The following is a 21,045-nucleotide window of genomic DNA, read 5'->3' as shown; positions in this document are numbered from 1 at the left end:
GGTGCTGTTAAAGGAGAGGCTCTGCGTGATTGTATGTTTGCTATTTTCCAGCAGTTTTGTCAGTATGGCAAGTATAGGGAAGCTGGTTGGCTGGTCCTCCTTGCAACGGAAAGTGTGATTAAGGAGAGGAATGGTCGCAGGGCCTCAGAAGCGTACCTCAGGTGCAGATTTACAGACATAAGAGAAGTTACAAAGGAGAGCCTTCTCTCTAGTAAAAGAGCTGACATTGCTGAGAACCAGGTCCAGAGTCTCATTATGCCAGTGGCTGAATTACAATGGCAGTTGAATTGCAGATCTAGAGCAGTGTCTGATATCAAAGTGAGGACATTGATAGGAAAAAGTTGAGACCCTGAAAAATGGGATGGGAACATATGGGCTGATGATCCAGAAGAGGAGGATATTGAGTCCCTGGAATCAATTGACCCGCCCCAGTCAATAGATCCACCCCTCCCAGCTGAAGGTCTTAATCCACTGTCAACAGAACAACCCACACCTGAGCAGATTAATCAAACTGCTCAAACTGAAATGCCAGGTGGGGCTGCATCTGTAGGATTGCCTGAGGGAGATGCCTTACAAGATATTGCTGAGAGCACCCAGGAAACACCCTCACCACCCATTGTTTCCTCTAGACCTGTCACTAAAATTAAGGCTTAGAAAACTCCTAAAGGTGAGGTTGAGATGATTACCCAAGAAGAAGCGCGCTATACTCACACAGATCTGCTCGAGCTTTTGATTATGTACAAGCAGCAGCCCGGGGAATGGATACCCCTGGGAATGGTTACGAAGGGTGTGGGATACCAGTGCACGAAATGTAATATTAGACCGGTCTGAGTTTCTGGATAGGGGACCCTCTAAGCACAGACTCTTCGTTTAATGTCTCAGCGAGAGAGACTAAGAGAGATCTAAGTCTTTATTTGGTTGGTTCACTGACGCATGGACTGCCAGATGGCCTAGATTAGACCAACTTGAAGCACCTGGCCTACCTTGGTACACTGCAGAAGAAGACATCCGAAGGCTTAGGGAAATTGGTATGTTAGAATGGATCTATCAGGACATTCCCATAGGCTAAAAGAGGGGGTGTCCTGAGGACATACCCTTCACCACAACCATAAGGAACAAATTGTGTGTTGTACTGAGCCATTTGTACTGCTTCATAGATTAATTTATTTCTTATGCTATCTATCTAAATAGATATAAAATTATTAGTGTCCTGGTTTTGTTTCTCTAGAGAACCCTGCTGAACACATTGGCCTTCCCACCATCTTAGAATGCTCATGACCTTTTGATTTGCAGTTTTTAAAATATTTTAATTTTATTTAATTGGGGTTCTTACACAATCTCTTATCAAAATCCATACATATGTTCATTTTGTCAAACACATCTTTACATTGGTTGTCATCATCTTTTTCTTAAATTGTTTTATTGGGGACTCATACAACTCTTATCACAATCCATACATACATCAATTGTGTAAAGCACATCTGTACATTCTTTGCCCTCATCATTCTCATGATTTGCATATTTGTTAGCATAGCCTTGAACCAGAAAACCTTTCCAGCTTGAAATTATTTTACACATTCTCAGGTCGGGAGAGGAAGCGATGTTGTGATGTTGTGGGAGAAGCTCTGGGTTTCTAACAGCTCCAACCCCTTGGCTGTGCTGAGAGAGAGAGAGAGAAAGATAAGTCTCGGCTCCTGGAAGGATGGACAGTCTCAGAAACCTTAGGAGCAGGTGGCCTCTACCCTACCTAGGCTTGTGATGAGTCAGAGATGGGTTGATATCAGTGGGTGTGGTCAATATCAAGTTGGGAAACCAAGAAATCACTTCATAAATCACGCAACTTTTTTTTTCCATTCATGGGTTAGTATATCACACTTAGTTGTTTTCTGAACCAGCCTTGCCTGGCTCCCCGCTGAGGCCTGCTAGCTGTGGTCTCTCAGACTGAACGAGTGGAGTTCGAGGAAGATGTTCGTGAACTAGTGCAGACAGGAGCTGTGAACTGCACCCAAGGGAAGACTTGTGATGTAACCATTTCTGGAAAATGGATGGTCTCAGACCCAAGGAGCATTTGATGAGAAAGCAAACAAGCGCCCCAGCGTAGCACAGAAAGGAACACAAAGCGCATGTCTCTGGGTGTGGCAAGTGGTGTCATCTGTGGATGGAGCCGGAACCTGTACTACGTACATGCAGGAAGGTCACTTTCTGCCTGTGAAATCTCCCGACATTTTCAATCGTAGGGCATACCAGCTCCACCCATGCTATCTAAAGAACTCTGGCAGAAGAGGGGGAGTCTTGCTGGTAATGGAGTTGGGTGGAGCCTCCAAAGCCAAGTTGAAACCTCTGGACAATGCCACAGAACTTTGCAGGCCTTCTTGTTTGGGGTGCAGCTGTTCTCACGAACCCCGTGGTATCGCTCTCTTCCCAGAAAGACGGGGACAGGCCAGAGAGGACCGCGCTCCCGAGGTTACAGCCACCGCTTCTATTGGCTGCACAAGGAGGCTTCAGAACGCTCGTGGAAAAGTGGGATTGCACGATAGTGAAAAATTCCCACAAGCTTTTCAAAGCCCCCTTGTATATTCTTCCCATTCTGGTTGTACATTTCTTGAGCAATTTCCTAGAGGGTGATATTTTTCAGCTGTACCTAGTTTTCAATGATGAGGTTTAAAAATGTATTATGGATAATATAAGAAAAAATAGTCTAACTTATCAAGGGTTCATGAGGGAGGGCAGGTAGGGGAGGGCGGGAAGGGGAAGAAATGGGGAGCTGATAGCAGGGCTCCAGTGGGAAGAGAATGCTTTGAAAATGAGGATGGTGGCGTATGTGTAAATGTGCTTGACACACTGGATGAATGTATGGATTGTGATAAGGGATGTAAGAACCCCCAATAAAAGTATTTTTAAAAATGTATTATGAAAAATTTCAAAAAATGAAAATAGTGCAATGAAAATCTATATACATATTATTTGGACTTAATAGTTATCAACGTTTGCTGGTTTTGCTTCTTTTTTGCTAGTATTATGTCACTCACAAATATTTCTCTAATGGCATCTTCATGCAAAATATCTCAAATGTTAAAAATAATGTTAATTTCTTAAAATCATCTAATGCTTGGTTTGCATTCAGATTTCTCAATTGTCCCCAAAGTATCTTTTGCAGATGTTCTGTTCAGTTCAGGATCCAACCATGGACAACGCATTTTATTTGGTTGTCATGGCTCCTAAACAACTTTTAATTTAAAACAATCCTTCCTCACCCCTGAATTTTTCTCTTTTGTTGACCTGTGATGTTGTTGCATGTCACCTACATCAGGCCAGTTGCCCTCTACCATTTCTCAATTTCTGCCTCTGTGTGATCCTTAAGGATGCATTTACAGTGCTTTGGATTTGTGAGGAAAATGCCCCGGGGGCTGTGAGCCCCTGTGCACAGAGGTCTGCAGTAATGTTGGCGTCAACATCACTATTGGCAGCAAGAGTGTTCCATGTTCCAGTGTCCGATTCCTGACCGACCCAGACTCTGCCTGGGAGCACCCAGGGCCACAGTCCTCAGAGAGTAAGGATGCAATGATACTGTTGGGTGTATATTTTGAATCGTGTATCCCGAATAAAAGAAGATTTAAACCAAGTGACAGAAAAAAAGAAAGAAAAAGAAAACGATGAGGTCATAGTGATTCCCAGTGGCCCGACAGCGTGAGTTTGCTCTTGATTCCTGAAGTCTACTCATAAAACCCACAGTGAACGTTCTCCAAGGTTGAGGACCAAGTGTGCAGGGAGAAGCTGATGACAGACAGTAGGGGGTAACTTGGGAAGTGGTCAGAAGCAGAAGGAGCTTCAGGGACAGCAAACATCAGCTCATCTCTTCTTACTTTTCTCCTTACCCTAAAAGACTGGGGATTGTCAGGGAGCTTGTAAAATTCTGATCAAAAACCTTTAAAGATTTTTGGAAGATTAGCCTGGAAAAGGGACTCTAGATCTTGGGTACTTCTTCCATCACCTGGTGGGGAGAGGGGCCCTACGGAACTATTAATGCCTGATTAATTCAGAAACCCGGAGGGCAGTTCTGCTCTGGCCTACAGGCTGTTCTGAGGATGAGATGGCTCAGGAGCAGTGAGTGATGAATTGGGGAATTCCACTTCATTTATCTGGGGTGCAGCCTGGGCAACAGGGATTTTAAAGGATCCTAAGATGCATATAGGGTTTTCAATCCTTGACATGGAATCATGGCTTCCAAACCATTTTTTATTTTCATTTTACAGATATACCTTTCACCTCTTTCCAATGAAACCTCATGGCAGCTCTAGGCATGAACAAGATAAGAGTGGAGATGCCAGTGGTTTTGAATGGCTGGCCTGGCTGTTAGCAGTGTAGCTCGTACCTCTCTACACCACTAGGGCGCCTCTAGGCTCCAGGCACAGGTCATTTAAAAAGCCACTCGGGTTTTAGCCATCCAGCCCTAGGTTTAAGCCCTGGTTTTGTCACCTATTAGCTTTGTGATTTTGGGGGGGCAATTATACCAAAATTCTCCTAGACTCTGTTTTCTGATCCCTCAACTGAGAATAATACATATCTCAGAGGTTGAAAAGAGGACTTCACTTGGGTTAGTAAAGTCTATAATGGGCGCTCAATTGAGCTTAGCTTCATGGGGAGCTTAGGTTGTGCTTGAGGTCACTACACGTTTTCATGTACGTGTGGGGATGGAATTGATGGCTTGGTTCGATCTGGGAACCTTTCGATGCCCTCCTCTTGCACTCTAGGGTAATTACAGATGAGAGAGAAAGACTGGACTTTCTACTCCTGTAAACAATTACAGTCTTGGAAACCCATAGGAGGGTCGCTATGCATCAGCACTGATGGCAATGAGTTTAGTATGGTGTTTGGTTCTGTCCATGTTAGGTCTAAAATGTATGATCTCCTCTGCATTCTGCATCAGAGGAGCAGGTGTGGAAAGGGAGGGAGGACGGGAGAGGGGAGCTGTTCACGGAGCAATGACAGAGAAGTTAGGAACTTTCATGAAATGCCTCAGAAATGCTAGTGTAACAGATGCACTATGAAATCAGCTAGAGCTTCCCTGACCAACAAAACACAAACCCCTTTCCATGAGAAGGAATGTAGGGAAGAGGCATAACCTGGGAAAGGCTGGGGACTGCAGTCAGGGAGAGCTACAAATGCATTCCCCCTTTTGGTATTCCACTGCAGTTAAATAAAACCCTCGGGTCAAACAGGAAGTCACTCTCCCCCATATTCATATTTCACTACCAGTGTAGTGGAGAGAGGGCACCCTGGTGCATGATGACTATGCATTGGCTGCTACCCCCAAGATCAGGAGCTTGGAAGTACCAGCTGCTCTGCGGGAGGAAGGGGAGGCTTCCTGCTCTCACAACCAGTTAACAGTCTCGGGAATTCCCAGGGGGCAGTTTCACCCTGTCCCACAGGGTTGCTATGGGGGTATGGACTAGGAGGCAGTGAGTTTGGTTTTGGTTGCTAAGATGTAAGGGTGATTGATAAGGCTTTCACTTCCTCCTTTTTCTGGTTCCCACCCATTTGTTAAGTGGTGAAAGGGCTGGGGGTGTTAAACAAAAGACAAGTTAGAGGCTTGGAGAATTACAAAGCTCTAGAGGATCAGTGGTAATTGAATAATAAGTAAAATGCACAAATCAGAAGTGATCTAGAATATGATAAAAAAACTCATTTGGTTGTGGCCTGTCACCGTGACTTTGAACTAATTACTGACGTGTATCTTTCACAAAACTGGCAACCGTTTCCATCTGTTTAGACTATATACCACATGACCTCTAGGGAATAACAATATTTTATAGTTTTCACAGGATTCACAATGAGGATTCTTTCCAGAAAAAAACAACTGTTTTCTCCTCTCCTCTCCTCTCCTCCACTCTCTCCCCCTCCGTTCCCCCCTCCCTCTCTCCCTTCCCCTTCTTCCCCTCCGTTCCCCCCTCCCTCTCTCCCCCCCCCTTCTCCTCTCTCATTTTTTCTGGCCTGAGGAATAACACTGAAGGTTAGTTATCTGCGACAGGATGCTCAGTGGGTTCAGCAGGGGATGACACTTTTTAAAAATCATCTTTTTCATATACAATTACCCCAAATATCTTTATTGATGGGTTTGGTTCTTATTTCATTCAACTGTAGTCACTCTATTTCTCATTTCCATTCTTAATGGACAGATGTGTGTGTGTGTGTGTGTGTGTGTTTGTGTGTGTGTGTGTGTGTGTGTGTGTGTGTGTAGGGAGGAGGTGAGGAAAACATAACTCCCAAGCAATAAAAAAGGGATTATTCGATTATCTAGTCCTGCTATAACAGAAATATAACAAACAAATATAATTTTCCCTTCACAGTTTAGGGGCTCCCTCACTGCCAAAGACTGGATCCCAACTCACAGCACCCACCTAGGACAGGCTAGCCACCCAGGTGGGTTTCTGAGGTTGTGACTTTCTGGGAGTAGAAAGCCTCATTTTCCTCCAGTGGAGCTGCTAGTGGTTTTGAACTACTGACTTTGTGGTTAGCAACCCAATACGTGGCCTCCTGTGTAGGAGGCTAGAAGTTTGAATTCAGGGCTCCAGCCATACGGGAAGGCTTTCGCTCTCTGTCAGCTCTGAGGAGACCTTAGCTCTTCAGAAGCTGAAGAGAGGTCTCTCTATGTCCAGGCATATATCTTCCCCCATCTCTGCTGTGCTTGTTTAATCTCTTTTATATGTCAAAAGAGATGGACTTAAATCTCCTTCTACAGTAATTCTGCTTCATTAACATAAGAACAACAGCCCATTTCCAAGGGGGGTTATTACCACAGGCATGGACCTGCTGCCCACCAGTCCGTCCTGTCTCATAGTGACCGGGTACATCTCAACAGAACTGCCCCCGAGGTTTCTGAGAGAGTACATCATTATGGGAGTCTGCAGCCTCATCTTTCTGTCATGGCGTGGCTGGTGGGATTGAACCTCTGAGCTTATAGTTAGCATGGAGTGGCTGCTGGGTTTGAACCATAGACTTATGTTTTCCATAGTTGAAAGCTTAACACAGGCAGAGAGGTTAGGAATTACAAGCATCTATTTTGGGAACACAACTCAACTCAAATAAATACTTATTTGAGACAAAATCATCTCTTGTTGCAATTTGAAATTAGGTAGTTTCTACACAAAATTGGTGACACTTACCTACTGCTGCCTCTTTCCCATATCCCCCCTATCTGACATACCTCCATTCACAGCCAGGTGCTGATCTAGACCCCATGTGGCTTTGTAGCCACGACAATTCCATCAAATCTATACGCAGAGCAACTATCTCTCATTCTTTAGAAAATCCCCATTTTCTTTTGTCTCAGAAATCTTTGCATTCAATAAACAAATGCATTGTTGGAGGACAGAATTTGGTAAAAATAGTTCAGATCGAGGTGTGTATGATAAGGAATCAATCTTGTACAGGAATGTGTACATTTCAAAAGGCATTCCCGACAAATGTCAGCTAATCTCGTTGGTAGGCACTCTCCAGTGGGTTCCACTCCCAGCGACCCGATGTACCACCGAGCGAAACATCTCCCGGTCTGGCACCGTCCTCCCAGTTGTCCTTCTATTTGAGCCATTGAAGAAGTCCCTGGGTCCAGCCACCTTGTTGTCGAGGGTCTCCCTCGTTCTCACGGCCCCTCTCCATTACCCAAGATGATGGCCTTCCCCAGGGCTCATGGCAACACGGTCTCTTCTGACCACACGTCCAGCGTACAGGAGATGAAGTCCTGTTTGCTTGTTCTTCTGGTGGTCTGTGGCACTTTCAGTGGTCTTCGCCAGCACCATAATGCAACGGCATGAATTTTTCTTCATCCTAAGCTCTTAGAAAAGGCACTTTCAGGATTCAAGGTACAGATTTGATGGTGGGAGCAGAGTCTTTTGAGAGACTACTCTCTCATTTCAACCAGTCACTTCTGTCTCAAGCCTGTTTTAAAGACACTCCACTTGTTTTTCTTTAACATCACCAAATCCCCCTCTTTTCTTTTTTATTATACGGGGGGCTTAAAAACGTTCATGGGGAAATTCTATTGTCTTTTAATACTTTTTCCACAAATGTGTTTTGAAGTACCCTTGTATCTTTTCCTGCCAGATGGTTAAGCACTCTGGCCGCTAACCAAAAGGTTAGTGATTCACCCCTACAAGCCACGCTGTGGCTGAAAGATATAACTGTCTACTTCTGTAAATAGCACCGCTTTGGAAATGCTTCGGAGCTTTTTTGTCCTTTCCTATGAGGCTGCTATGAGCCGGGATTGACTCAAAGCAATAGATTTGGACTGGGCTCCACTTTTACCAAAGAGCAGACATTGATAATATCTCAACTCCTGCCCAAACCCTATCTAATTGTAACCATTGTCAGTACTGTTAAAGGGGTGAAATTTGTTGAGTAAGGATTTTAATCCCTCTCCATACATGCAATTGGGAACCCCTGGAGGTTTAGTGGTCTGCTACTTACTGTATGATGAACAGCTCAAAGCCACAGCTGCTTTGTGGGAAAAAGAGGAGGCTTTCTACTCCTGTGAAGAGTTACAGTCTGGGAAACCTACGGGGGGTGGGGGGGGTCCTACCCTACTTTACAGGGTTGCTATGAGTCAGCATTGACTTGAAAGCAGCGAGCTGGGTTGCTTTTCTTCCAATTAACAAATGGCTTCGATTATTACGGTCCTGTCTTTTTTAGCTTGAGGCACGTGCCATGCCCCCTTCACCAGTTTTAAAAATGAGCTTTTCTAAAATATGTAACAGTGATTATTTCTGAGAAAAGTCCTGCCTAAGAGCAACATAATGCCAGGCCCATATGCAATTAAAAAAGACCCAGTAGCCACATTAAAAAAATAATAAAAATTAGGTGAAATTAGTCATCCTAATAAGACATTTTATTTAACCTACTATATCAAATATGATCATCTCAATATGCAATCCATCCACCTAATTTATCAATAAGACTGTCCACGTTCTCCTCCCTTACCTTCCTGCTCTTACGGAAGCAGGGGCACTGCCGCTCGCAGCACCTCTCAGCTGGAAGCTACCACAAGGGCTCAATATAGCTAAGCCATGTTCATTGCAGGCTCAGATAACTGAGTGAGAGTGTGACTTTGTTAGCCCTTGCTTAGTTTCAAGTAGAGCGTCTTTGTGAGAAATGTTCAAACTAAACTAATAGTTTTTCTCCCCAAAGCTGCCTCTCCTTACTGCTTTCCAGCTCAACGACTGTCATCGCCAGGCCTGTCCTCTATGGTTGTCCAGGCAGGACGCTGCGCACCTCAAAGATGGGCTGTGTGCAGCGGTGGGTTTCGATAATGCAACTTAGCTGTCCGTGCCAGGGAGGGAATTATTTATGGGACTTCATCTCCTCCATCTCACCCCCATCTTTTCCAGTCTTGTCTTTTGCTAAGTATTGTTGTTTCCACTTACCAAGTATATATGGAGTGAGACCACTTCCCACAATCTCTGCTACCGTCTTTTGAGACCAGCTGCTACCACCTGAATGACATCAGTCGCCTTTATCCGACTCCCCACTTCCATGCTGAACAAATATACTTCAACCTACAGTTTAAAAGGTGAATTCTAGCCTTCCACTCTAAGGGATTCTAGAGCTTTTATCTAAAGGAGTTCATAAATTCTCTTATTTACTTTCCAGAATGTGCTGCTGTCGTGTCTGCCTTTTAATCCCTCATATTGCTGTGCTCGCTCTTTGTTGTTCCTTTCTTCTTGCCAGAGGTGGGCAATTTTATTGGTTTTTACAAAGAAACAATATTTGGTTTTGTTGTTTCCTTTTATTATATATTTACTTTCTTTAATTGTTTCTACTTCTTTATCTGTTCCTTCTCAGTTTTGATGTTTATTCAGATTTTTTCCCCTAATTTATTAAGTTGGATTCTGAGCTCATTACTTTTTCAAATTTTTAAATCTCTTCCCCTAAGTATTTCAGGCTATAAACATATCTCTTTAGCTGCATCCCCCAAGTTCTGATAGATAGTATTTTTAATCCTATTACAGCTCTGAGCATTTTCTAATGATCTTTGATAGTACAGAGTGTGTTTTGAATTTTTAAAACATGAAACTTTAATACATAGTTCTTTTTTGTTACTGGCTTTTAATTTAACTACTTTTTGTCAGATAATGTAATAACTGACAGTTGAGGTGTTTTTCAGGGATGCTGGCTGTCTGAAATTTGTTGAGAACTATTTTATAGCTTGGAGTATGGTTAATGTTTATCAATATTTTATGAGTGTTTGGAAAGACTATATAGTATCAAGGTGTTGTGTGCATTGTTTTATAGATAAATAGATCAACCTTATTGTGTTGTTCACATTTTTATATATTTACTGATTTTTTAATGTTGCTTTATATGTGAGCTATCGAGAAAGTTTGTCAAAATCTTCATTTTGTGGATTGATCTTTGTAGTTCAGACATCTACATATTATTTATATATACATATGTGTGAGTCAAAAAGCATTGCTATGAGGTCATAGAAAGATATCAAACGTGAATCTATTGCTTCTTGACATAGTCTCTATCTAGATCTGTACACTCTGAAGGCAGTGTTTCTATCGCTCTAGCCCCCAAAGAATTCTCCACCCTTGATTTACACCCTGTCAAAATGGTCGTTTGGGCATCTTACAGGGACACAGTGGTGTTCCTTGTAGTTGTTCTTTAAGTTTTGAGAACAAAAAGAAGCCTGTAGGAGCAAGATCAGGGCTGTAGGGTGGAGGTGGTAAGGAGGTTTATCAACAGAATTGGAAAACAGTTTTTATTATGAACGAGATGTACATATCAGATCATTATTTTTGCTTTCGACAACGTCAACATTCATCCGCCCACATATTAAGGGCCCTGCCTCCTCCTCCTCCTTTGCTGCTCTTCCTCTCCTTGGGTATTATTCCCCCTTCACCAAGCTGACACCCGGCTAGCTGAACAGATTTTATAGAAAATTCTTTAAATCATTATTCTTTTACAGCTTCATTGTCACTTATCCCACAGATCCTACAATTCAATAGCTCAGTCATATCAAGAAGAGGCGTACAATCATTGCCACAATCATTTTCAGAGCATTATCTTCTTCCTTGTACTCATTACTAGTGTAATTATTTTTTTAACTGTAGCAAAAGTATGTACAGCAAAGCATCCCCCCCAATTCAACGCCTTCTCCATGTGTAATTCTGTGCCATTGATTACACTCTGTTGTGCAACCATGTAGAAGACAGCCCTTGCTGCCCTGCAACAAGGAGCAGGTGCATGGTCAGGAGGGAAACCATTTCTCAGTGCAATATTTGTCCTTTTCCTCATTGCTGCAGCTTTCAATTTTTCTTAAAACTTCTTCAGAATAAGCACCACAAAACCAGTTGCCATATTTCTGATTTTAACTCTCTGCCTTGTATTTAACTGGACCAGCAGGTCCCCTGGAAAACCACTATTTTGCCTGTATCTTGCTCTCTGGCTTGTATTGGTTAAGCCCAAGACTCCTCCCTGGTTACTAGTGTTTCATTAGCTTTGATCTCAAAGAACCAATGGAAAGACTAACTCTTTAAACTAGTTGATCTTTGAACAATGATTTTGGCACCGGTGGAGCTGAAAGCTTGCAGAGGCCAAGATGGTTACTTAAATAGGAAACGCCAAAATCAATGAGATCCCACCGCAGTAGCTTCCACATCAGTGGCGATGCTATGATCTTCGACCAGTATCTGGACTTCCGCTCCCGGTCCTTCATTTGTAGAGGCTGATGGGCTCCTTCTTTGGGCTCATCTTTGAGGTCTTACGGACCTTCCTGCATGTGCCTGGTTCATCTGAGAACTGTTGTTTCAGGTGGGGTAGCATCCCCATAAGACCTCAATGATTTGGGGAGATGTGCACTTGAGTTTCGTTAACTATTTGATATTAATCCTGATTGCAAAATAATTTTTCCTTTTCTGGTACAAAAGGTATTATTTTTAAGGCACACTAAGGAGACTAAGCCAAGTGTATTACTGAGAGAACATGTCTGCAGCCATTCACTGTTAGTAGAGGCATGTTTAGATAGCTTTTCTTTGGAATAAATTGGTGCATATAAGAATTGGAACCCTAGTACCAATACTTTTTGACTTTTCACACACACACACACACACACAGACAGACACACACATACAGACACACACAAGGGGGCCTCAAAATGCTTGTGGAAAATTCTTATTGTATTTTGATTCAATTTTCCACAAAATTTAAAAAATAAAAATAAAGATGTACCTACATGCACCAATATATCTATCCTTCACTTACTATCTTGCTCCCTGACATTTCACATTTATGACAGTAGTAAAAACTACCAGCCAACTAGCTTATTGATGTATATCTGGCAGTAACAATTAGCTTGACTAGGCCATGATTCTCAGTGGTTTAACTGTGATGGAATGATGTAAATTGGCAGTTGTATAATGATGTAGTCATCTTCCATTTTGTGATCTGATGTGATCTTCCTCTATTTTCACATAATGCCATTTTTTGCACAACAACTTGATCTTTGGAACCTAACCATGTCAATAAGTGAGGAGTGGGTATATCTGAATAAGTGTTATCAAGTACATATACAATCAAAATTGCTATATCTTCATGGTAAATTGAGCCATTTAGGTAATCATATTTTATATCCAGCCTATCCACTGGCCCTTAAATCTGTTTTGTCTCATATGATACCATTTTACCAGTGTTTTTGCTTAGTGTTTTCTTGATACAGCTTTTTATCATATCTAGCTTTTGTGTATTAAGTTTTAAATGTGTCTTTTGCAAATAACTCAAGTTGTATTTTGGTTTAAAATCCAATCAATGATGTATGTCTCTAGGTCATTTACATTGGCTATAATTAATCATTATATTTTTATTCATTCCACTTTTGTAATTGTTTGTACTATGATGTTGATCTATATTATTTCCTTTGATTGAAAGATGTTTTGACCACTGAATCATCCACCTATAGCCATTATACTGAATGATCCCCAAAGTCCCCAATAATTTGGGATTAAATGACTTTATAAAAGGATTCAGAAACTAGAGATGGTTAACAGGTGTGGTAGTTACATAATCTTCTGTCAACTTGCAAAGGGCTGCAGTCTAGCTGTCAGTCAGGTCACAGCTTGATGACCTCATGTGGAGGCACAAAGGAGATAAATAACTCACTGGAGGCCAGACACACACTCTCTGCTACACATTCCTGTTGACAAGATATGCTGATAGAGCCAGAGCCTTGGAGCTGGAAGAGCCATGTGGAGACCCACGCCAGTGTTGAGATGCTTCCACCATCACTGGATCCACAAGACTTTCCACCCACTGGCCTGTGATCTTCCTGCATTCAGCATCATTGCATGGCTGTGTGAGTCTGAAGAGGAATTTATGGACTAGTATCAACAAATGGGATTATATCGGACTTGGGACTTGATCTGGACTGGGATGGGATGTTTTCTTTAATGTACATTTGCTCTTTGATATAAAGTTCTCTCACGCACATACGCGTGTCTATGAATTTGTTTCTCTAGTCTACCAAGACGAACACAGCAGGGTAAAGAATAGTTAGCGAGGGGAAATTTCAACATGGAATATTTGAAGAGCAATCACATGCGAAAGGGACGCAGGTCCTTGGCAAGATGGATTGATCCAGGGATGGCGACCATGGGCTCCAATGTCCCAATAATTGTGACGGAGCGATGTTTCCTTCTGTTGTACATGGGATCGCTATGGGTCAGCACCCAACAACAACAACAAAATTCCCCTTTCACAGGCCAGGAAACGGAATCTCGCACCATATAACCAGAGATCGTCCAGGTCATACAGCTAGGAAGAGACAGAGCTGAGAATTGTTTTCAATTCCGTGTGAGTCCGAGACCCCTGTGTGTGTTGTTGCTGTCATTTCCCCTGAGTTATGTCACAGGCAGGAGAACTGGTAAATATCAAATAACTGAGAAGCCCTCTAAGAATTAAAATTGTTCACAAACCTAGTGAGCTATAGTTGGAGTTGGTGAGTAACAGACACACCAGGGGCCTTTGCAAGGCGAGGCGGGAGGCTCTATGTCAAGACGAGGGTGTGGGGATGTTTTTACGTTGAGTGGGAGCTTGTACTTTATAACAGATGCTTGGGTTAGATGACCATTAAGGCCGATTTCAGTTTCCACCACCTCGCTGAGTTTAACAAGCACGTGCCTTTCAAAGCTCCCCGTTTTCTGAGGGTAGCCACAGTCTGAAGGTGCCCTTTCTTCTCGGAGCCCCTTTCTGTGGTGGTGCAGGATGTGCACAGGTGGGGCTGACTAAAATGCGATTTGGCAATGATTGGAGAAAGTCTCTTCCGCCTGTTTAGCTAGGAGGACAGCAGGTGATCCGTGCTGTGTAGCGTGAAACCCCAAGTGCAGCGCACGGTTCGTGAATCTGAAGGGTTGGTGCAAAAGCCAAGACTCCATTTATTTTCAACATGCCACCCGTGGAAAACAAAAACAAAACTACTTAATGCAGCAAAATCTGTACCTTATTGTAGGCACATACAGTTTTAAGAAATGAAATTGTATTTTTATAGATTGCCAAGAATATCTCAGAATCCCATGGAAAAGCCAAAAAGGTCTGTCCGCTGTGCCTTGCTTTGTTGGCACATGTGGCCTTGCGCAGGTCAAGAGTCCCTAAGAAATAAGAAATACTTATTCCTGTCAGGAGTTCGACCAGGTGATCCCTCTGCACCCTGCTTCTGTCTCCATCTTACTGTCTTCAGCCTCACTGCCACCCCACCAGGAACCATTTGGCTTCCTTTCTAAGCCTAGCCCAAAGCATATCTCTTCCAGAAGCTTCTATCAACCCTGCCTCTGCCTGTACCTCTGCAGTCGTGGCAGCTGAAGTGTACAAAGAAGGATTTCTCACATTCCTTCCTTTTTGTAGTCCTTTTAATCCCGGAAAAAGCAATTTCACAACTAACTGCTTCCCCCGGCTTCTCGCTGAGCTGGATAGGATAGATTGCATTATAGCCGTCTGGTACAGAAGGAAACTGAGGCAGAAGGGGATTTTGATGTGCTAAGTGGCTAATGGGAGCGTTTTAGCATCTTTCAATTCCACAGCACTAACCGTCAAATGTTGTGTTCCAACTTATTTCCCAGGGGACTCTAAGTTATGGATGATGAGTTATACGGCCCGGTTGATACCTGGGAGTTGGTATGTTTGCATTTAGCTGGCCTCAGCATGTGAACGAGCCAATCAAGTGCTGGACCGAGAATGAATAGGAGGAAGAACGAGTATTAAAAGCTTACCAGAGTGTGAACAAATATTGAGACAGGCCTCCAGCGAATGTGATGTCGGCTGCCTAGGGGAAGCCCAAGAAAAATTCTTGCTTTCAGAATCCAGACAGGTGCCTCTATCCATTGCTTACTCTGGTTTCATCGAGCTGGGCTGGAGTAGATTCTGGGTTGTGTGGAGAACTGAGAGAGGGGCAGCATAAAGATTACCGAGTGCCAAGTGTCCAAGGATCCAATTCTGGATCTGCCTGAGATTGGATGATGTGCTTTTGGCTTGGGCTATTTTATTATCTGACCCTTGCGGGACTTGCACTGGCCCTGTGATTCTCAGGATGTGGGCTTGGGGTCATGTGCACCAAAAGCAACTGGAGACGGTGCGGGAAACTCAGGTTCCTGAACTAGACATCCCCAGACCTACAGAATCCATCTCCTGGGGTGCGGCTCAGCAATCGACATTTTACCAAGCCACCAAGTAATTTCAAAAATGTGTTTTGTTTGTTTGTTCAAAATGAACCTGTCACAAAAGGCCCTCAAGTCCATATTGGTCGGTCTCTCTCTCTCTCTCTCTCTCTCTCTCTCTCTCTCTCTCTCTCTCTCTCTCTCTCTTGTTGGTTTTAGCCACTTGGACTAATATTTGGATTTGAGGGACTGAGGTATAAGGATTCTGGAGGGATTGCCTTTTTTGTTTTTATTTTTTAATCTTTTTATTAGGGGCTCATACAACTCTTATCACAATCCATACATACATCAATTGTGTAAAGCACATCTGTACATTCCTTGCCCTAACTGGATGTTGTCTTGTTGGATCTGCCCTCCAGTGTGAGCTATTTATCTCTGTTGTGCCTCCAAATGAGGTCATAGACTGACAGGCTAAACTCCACCCCTTCACTTTTAATAGTCTCAAGTTGACAGCAGATTATGACACTGCCACAGGTTGTTTCCATCTTCTTGCTATTGCGAATAGTGCTGCAATGAACTTGGGTGTGCAACTGTCTATTCATGTCTTGGCTCTCATTTCTCTAGGATATATACCAAGGGGAGGGATTGCTGGGGCATATCCTCTGACCAGGTGATTCTGCATGTGCTAAAGTTGAGCCTCTTTGGAGGAGGCAACCCCCAAGCTTCTTTCTACCACCGATGGTCTATGATTGTCTGTGTGAGAAAGAGGAAGACAAATGGCAACTACAGATTTCATGTTGGCAGAGAGTTCTTTACTCTTTTTATTTGATGTCAGAGCCTATAATGGACTTAAATTTGCCAGAAATTAATAGTAATTAGCATGTGATGCCAATGTACTATTTTTATTATTTGTGCCTGCTTCTCCTAGCTGATCTGTTTGGTTCGGCGTCTTTCCTGCTTTACTATAGTAACCGTCAACCTCTTCCTAGCTAAGTCCATCCTTCACACCATCATCAATTTTTCTGTCTGTAAAACAATAAGCTCACGCACACAATTCCACACAGCTACTGATATGCTATTTCATTGCATCAAAGGGCCTCCTCCTTCGCAAGGAGCAATAGTGGGAAGGTGGACTAAGTGCTGGGCCGCTAACTGAGATGCTGGTGGCTCGTACAAACCAACTGCTCTTCTAGAGAAAGATGAGGCAATGAGCTTCCATAAAGATGTACAGCCTTGGGACCCATATGGAGCAGGCCTATGCTTTCCTCTAGAGCAGAGGTTCTCAACCTGTGGGCCGTGACCCCTTTGGGGGGGGTGTCGAGCAACCCTTTCACAGGGGTCGCTCGATTCATAACATTAACAAAATGACAGTGATGAAGTAGCAATGAAAATAATGTTATGGTCGGGGGGGGGGGGGGGTCACCACACCATGAGGAACTGTATCAAAGGGTCGTGGCATTAGGAAGGTTGAGAACCACTGCTCTAGAGTCACTATAAGTTACAATGGACTAGATGACTTTCAAATACTCACCACTGCACAGTCAGGGTAGAATTACCTCTGTGGGTTTCTGACACTGTAACTCTTTCTAGGAGTAGAAAGTTTCATCTTTTTCTGGCCAAACACCTGGTGGTTTTGAACTGAAGACCTCATGATTCAGCAGCCCATTGCATTACCACTCTGCCACCAGGCCTTCTCATAGGATTGTTATGATTTGGAGTTGACCTGATGGCATTGAGATTAGATGGCAGTGGGTTTTAATCTCTTAGGATGGCGTATTACCCCACTGCCAACAAGGTGATTCTGACTCATACTGACCCTTTATAATGCTTCTAAGGTGTGTTAGTCCAGGTGGACTAGAGAAACAAAATTCATAGACACTCAATTGTGTATAAGAAAGAGTTTTATATACAAGAGCAATTGAATATTGAGAAAACATCCCAGCCCAGTTCAGATCAAGTGCATAAGTCTGATGTTAGCCCAAATGTCCAGTACGCGTCTATAAAGTCCTCTTCAGACTCATGCTACACATGCAATGACACCGAGTGCAGGAAGATCACAGGACAGTGGGTGGAGATTCTTGTGGATTCAGTGGCAGTGGAAGTATGTTAGTGCAGGTGTGGGTCTCCACGTGGCTCCTCCAGCTCCAAGGCTGTGGCTGCCAGCAGTATGGCTCCGTGTGGCTTGTCAACAGGAATGTCTCACAGGTAGTGTGCGTGTCCCGCCTCCAGCAAGCTATTTATCTCCTTTGCACCTCCAAATGAGGTCTTCAAGCTGTGACCTGATTTAACAGGATAGACCCCACCCCTCCACAACTACCACACGAGGCTATAACTTTTACTGGAACAGCTGATCTCCTCTTTCTCCCATGGAGTGGCTGGTGGGTTTGAATTGCCTCCCTTGCAGTTAGCAGCCGAATGCTTTCTGGACAGTATCAGCAGGGCACATTAGACCTTTCCAAATGTTGCGGTATACCTTGGTAGCTTTTTCACCTGAATCCACTAGGATTCCTTTGGTTCTGAAACTAGTTTGGGTGGCAGATACTGAGATTCTTCTGTTACTCTTTATTAAAAGATATCTACCTTTATCATTTACTCCATTGCATGATCTAGGGACAATTTTGATAGGAAAGAGGACACTGTACTAAGTCACTAAATTGTAAAAGCAAGCAAGCGAGCAAACAAACCCAAACTCACTGGGGGTTTCCAAGACTGTAACTGTTCATGGGAGTAGAAAGCCCAGTCTTTCTCCTGTGGAGCTGCTGGTGGTTTTGAACTGTTGACCATGTGGGTCACAGTGCAATGTGTAACCACAATGCCACCTATGTATGTATTTAAAGAGTTTATTGGCATATAACTCATATGATGCAATTTAATAGTTCAGTCATAGTAAGAAGAGTTGTGTAACCATCACCACCGTTCATTGCAGGAGCCTAAGTGGGTAAAGAAAGCAAGCAGTGCATTTAGTTGGACTCTTTGAGAGAGGTTTCCTTAATACACTTCTTTGTATTTATTTTTATTGTTCGCTAGAACGTCTCACTATCAGAAAAGTGAAAACAAATACTAAAGAGATACTTGTGTGAGAAAATCTCAAAATTAACAAACTATTATATTTTTGAAAAAGAAAAACCACCCCCAAGCTTACAACATCTTGCTCTGGTACATTTAAGTTGCCCGTTTGAGCCGGCACAGCCCCAGTGTTCTCAGTAACCACGGTGGAGAAGAGGACCTGTGGCCCCAGGTTCTCCTTCCCTCTGGAATGCCTCGGAGCTTTTCCTGAAACACTTTTTTGAGACTCAGTGGGCTTATCACCCCCTCCAAGAAGCTTTCTCGGATCCCAATAGACAGAGTCCATTACTTATATTATCCAGGTTTCTTGGGGGTATTTTTTGGGTCTATACTTTTAAAACAATATATTGAACAAAATAAGACTAAAACCATTATCCTATATTTGCCTTTCTTGTTAGGTTATGTCCCTAATGCATTTATGGGACCAGGCATGAGGTTGGCATTCTTTTTTAAAAATCATTTTATTAGAGGTTCATACAACTCTTATCACAATCCATACACACATCAATTGTGTAAAGTACATTTGTACATTCATTGCCTGCTTCATTCTCACTTAAGTCTCTCCACTTAAGTGAGAATTTGCTCTCCACTTAAGTCCCTGGCATCAGCTCATCTTTTCCCCTACCTCCCAGGTCCCCCCTCCTTCATGAACCCTTGATAATTTATAAGTTATTTTGTCATAGCTTTCCCTGTCTGACGTCTCTCTGCACCCACTTTTCTGTTGTCCGTCCCCCAGGGAGGAGTTCACATGTAGATCCTTGTAATCAGTTCCCGCTTTCCAACCCACCCTCCCTATTCCCTCCCAGTATTGCTACTCACACCACTGGTCCTGAGGAGATCATCCGCCCTGGATTCCCTGTGTTTCTGGTTCCTATCTGTACCAGTGTACATCCTCTGGTCTAGCCAGACTTGCAAGGTAGAATTGGGATCATGATAGTGTGTGTGGGGGTGGGGGGAGGGAGGGGGGGTGGAGGAAGCATTTAGGAACTAGAGGAAAGTTATATTTTTCATTGTTGCTACATTACACCCTGACTGGCTCATCTCTTCCTGAGACCCCTCTGCCAGGGGCCTACAAATGGGCTTTGGGTCTCCACTATGTACTCCTCTCCCCCTTCCCCCTCATTCACTATGGTAAGATTTTTTATTCTTTGATGCCTGATAACTGATCCCTTCGGCACCTCGTGATCACACAGACTGGTGTGCTTCTTCCATGTGGGCTTTATTGCTTCTGAGCTAGATGGCCGCTTGTTTACCTTCAAGCCTTTAAGACCCCAGACGCTGTATCTTTTGATAGCTGGGCACCATCAGCTTTCTTCACCAAAGTTGGTATTCTATATTGATGGTAAATGAAAGTCTTGTTTTGACAAAGGTATGAATCAGGGACATTTTGCTTGTCTTCCCCTCGCTCTGTAGTGCCCAGGACACAGAACATTCTACTGGCCGACTTAATGATGACAGTCAGGCCGGCTGATCTGCCTTCCCTCTCTGCTCAGGGAAGCCAGCTCAGCGCTGTCACAGGGCAGTCAAGAAAACTTATCTCTGGAGGGTGACGTGATGATGGAGATTTGAAAAGCCTGAATCCATCTGTTGAGACTAGTAGCCGTGTGTCTGCTCAAACCTGGATTAGAGCTAATGCTTTGAGGTATCAGTCAGCAAGGATCAGAACTCAGGAATTCACAGTCTCCCATTCTTATCTGATAAAGTGTTGAAATGACTTGTCAATAAGCCAGGGAGACCTAACAGGGCTAGATGTCAAAGGGAGGAAAGAAGCCTGAAGCTGGAACGGAGAGCTGCTCCACAGCCCAGGGCTCGGGACGTGTGGCAGAGCGTCAATCGGGTCTGAGAAAGAACTTGAGAAGTGGGGAAATGCAAGGGCAGTGGAGTCAAGGAAGGACTACAGGACTTGGTGCTGGGAAAGGTCTGAGGAGGTGGATGCATGACCCTATCAGAAGTATAAATTGGCCCAACCTTCCCGGAGTCTGTTTGCAAAGACAGCGATTTAAAATTTAAAGATGTTTCAGACTCTCCTGTCCTTCACCAATTCCAACTCTAAGATGATTTCTTAAGGATGCAATCTGAGAAGCTTATCAAAATGCTTATGAAAGTATATTTATCCGGAGTCAATGTAAAAGCCCCAAAATAGGATAGAGACGGTGTAGCGGTCAAGCAGTGGGCAGCGGTCCGAAGCCACCAGTTGCTCCTCAGCAGAAAGTCTGGGGTTTCTAGCGCTTATAGACAGCGGCAGCCCCAGAAATCTACAGCCAGGTCTCTGTGCTTCTGCCTTGACTCCATGGCAGCGAGGTGAGGATTTATTATGCAGGCATTAAATAGGAATACAAAG

The 21,045-nt window shown here is 43.5% G+C and overlaps 1 protein-coding gene across 4 annotated transcripts in view; it reads left to right on the top strand.

The window, feature by feature from the left end:
- CPQ (carboxypeptidase Q) overlaps window positions 1–21,045 on the top strand; it is a 558,535-nt gene that overhangs the window by 60,366 nt on the left and 477,124 nt on the right. The gene's annotated exons all lie outside the window — the stretch shown is intronic.

Source organism: Tenrec ecaudatus, chromosome 5, assembly GCF_050624435.1.
Source record: "Tenrec ecaudatus isolate mTenEca1 chromosome 5, mTenEca1.hap1, whole genome shotgun sequence".
In the NCBI taxonomy this organism is placed as follows: Eukaryota; Metazoa; Chordata; class Mammalia; order Afrosoricida; family Tenrecidae; genus Tenrec; species Tenrec ecaudatus.
This window is presented reverse-complemented; position numbering and strand designations above follow the sequence as displayed.